Source organism: Pteropus vampyrus, unplaced genomic scaffold (genome assembly GCF_000151845.1).
Source record: "Pteropus vampyrus isolate Shadow unplaced genomic scaffold, Pvam_2.0 Scaffold340, whole genome shotgun sequence".
NCBI classification, from domain to species: domain Eukaryota; kingdom Metazoa; phylum Chordata; class Mammalia; order Chiroptera; family Pteropodidae; genus Pteropus; species Pteropus vampyrus.
In genome coordinates this window covers 3046614-3049288 of record NW_011889121.1, presented here as the reverse complement: position 1 = coordinate 3049288, position 2675 = coordinate 3046614, and the positions used below count along the sequence as shown (strand labels likewise).

Sequence of the window (2675 nt, the reverse complement as noted above, 5' to 3'; positions counted from 1 at the left end):
ATAATTTTGTGTTTTCCAGGGTCCTATGGAGTACCTTCTCCGTCCATCCATGGAGATCCCGGGGTGCACGGGAATGGGGCATGGGTGGCTGGAAATTCCTTGATACCTGCTTAAAACTTAAAAAGTGAGAGTTCTGCACACACTAGTCAACCAGAGACCATTATTTATTTACGAACCAAATAACTTTATTGGAAGAAATCGCAAAATTTGAAGAAAAAAACAAGTGAATGTTTTGCAAGGGCAATACTGCAATATGAATGCTCAGCATGGTGACCCGTGGAAGTCGCCTCATGGCTATCGGGAAGGCAGTCCAGGCTCAGTTCTTGTTGCTGTCGCCCAGGGTGAGCTTGTCAAAGAGGTACTCTGTCAGAGTGGATTGCAGGGACTCCATCTTGCGCAGGTTGATGATATGGCTCCCCAATTCTTTGACAGACTTCACTTGCTTGCGGTGGTAGTGATGCTCCAGGAAATCGCACAGGTGGGCGTCATGCTTGTTGGTAGCCAGCTGGTGCGTATCGGCCAGACTCTGGTTCACAGTCCTCTCCAGGTGCAAGGCGCATTTCATGGCTTTCAGGCCACTCTCCCAGTGGTTGCTGTCTGGCATCTTGATGTCGCGCAGGCGGATGCGGCCTCCGCGCAGATTCTGCAGCCACATCAGTGTCTGGGCATGCCCCCGCTCCTCTCTCGACTGCCTCAGGAAGAAGGGGGCGACGTGCTTCAAGGCTCCTTCCAGGTTGTCGAAGTGGAAGGCCATGGACAGGTACACGTAGGAGGCGTAGAGCTCCAGGTTGATCAGGCGGTTGACGGCATTCTCACAGAAGCGGTGGTAGTTCTGGCGCACTTGTGAGGGCGGCCCATTAGGCGCAGGCGCCAAAGGTGGCAGCACAGGAGGCGGCAGGACTGGCAGCGCAGGCACTATGGGTGGCAGCAGAGGCATGGCTGGTGGCGGGGCCCCTCCGGGTATGAAGGCCAACGAACGACTGTCGGGGGAGGTGCGAGGTGGGCAGCGGCAGGGGCCGCGGCGGCGGCGGCGGCTGCTTCGGGGGCCTCGGAGCATCCCCATGGTGGTAGATGAGGGCAGCCACGGGTTGTCACCAGCGCCGGTGGTAGGGACCTCTCCGAAGGACTAGGGGAACAGTCAGAGGAGGTCGCGCTCCGCCGCCAGTCCGCGGGCTCTGAGGTAAACCGGAAGTGACGGTTACTTACCCAGCAGGGTTTGCGCGAGGCGGTGGGAGGGCAGGAGAGGGGTCCGAGGGGGGCGGCACCGTCCGCGTCTTCCAGGTTCCATCCGAGCCTGGGCGAACCGCGGGGCTCGGTGCTCCGGGCTCGGAGCGTCTGGCATATATAATATTTTTAAATGTTATTCATGAATATAGGTGCAACCACTTTGATTTAATCACCTGCATGATTTCTTTGAGGAACTTATTTAAATATTGTCCTAACGTGGTTGTTTCGTGACACATAGTGCTTTTGTGGTATCACTGGTTATATTTTACTATCACAAAGCTTTATTGGAATGACTTCAACGTCCAGACCAGTGACAGTTCTGATGACCTCCTCACTCAGTTCCTAGACCTTATTAACTCCAGAGATCTCCGCTTTTCTCCTTCTATTCCTGATCAAGTTCACACTTCTCTGACAGCAGAGCCTCACCTCCAAAGTCTCAGTGACTCTTTCCACCTCTCCATCTTTCACTCTTTTTGAACTTTTTCTTAACTCTCCCATTCTCTCTCATCTCTTAATCTTTCAGCACGGTCCTAGAAACACATTCCTTCTGCCCTGTCCAGACCCCAAACATGGACTGTTTGAATGACCTCATCACTGACATCCTACATTTCCTCGCCCCCTTCACCTAGCTTGCCAATTTCCTTCAAGTACAGACCTCTGTTTTCTCTGGCAGGAAACAAAGATTTAGGTACATTCTTAGACAAAAAACTTAACTGTGTAGATATATTTATTTCTTCCAACCTATTTGCACATCGTCGCCACTCAGCAAGTCTTTTTTTCAAGCCTTCAATTATGTTCTATGGAATGAGCCACCATGGTTGGGAGTACCACCCATCTCAAATTGCCTTTCATTAATTTATTCATTCAACAAATATTTATTGTATAATATGGCCTAGGCACTGGTTTAGGACTTGGGCATATATTTGTAACAAAGAGACACAAAGTCTCTTCCTATGGGGTTTATATTCTAGTGGAGAAGCAGACCAAAACAAAAGCAAACACAAAATTGCCATTTTTCCCTCCTTATTTTCTCAAGTAAATACATAAAGATATTATACATGTATATGGAAATTTAAAATAGAAAATATATTCTTAGAATTCAAGGATATTATAGTGGAAGATATAAGAGCAATCTAGGTATTTATAATTAATTTATTTGTGCATTAATTAAGCAACCATTTATATACTCCAAATATGTGTCAGACACTGATTCTGGAGATACAAAAAAGAATCAAATGTGGTCTCTGTTCTCAAGGTACAAGACAGAGTGACAGAATATTATAAGTGTTCTCAAATGGTTTTAAAGTTATGGATAAACTGCTTGTTTTCACTTCAAGTTTTATTCCCATGAATTTGACTAGCATACCTTTTCTTGGGCTTCTATTCCTCTTTGGAAGCTTATGCTATTTTATAATCAGTGTTTATAAAGAAAATAAAGGATCAGATAT

At 47.2% G+C, this 2675-nt stretch overlaps 1 pseudogene; it reads right to left on the bottom strand.

Annotated features, from left to right (window-relative positions):
• Nucleotides 1-316: 316 nt before the first annotated feature.
• On the bottom strand, nt 317-1063 carry LOC105304422 (annotated as a pseudogene).
• Between the last annotated feature and the right edge of the window lie 1612 nt (nt 1064-2675).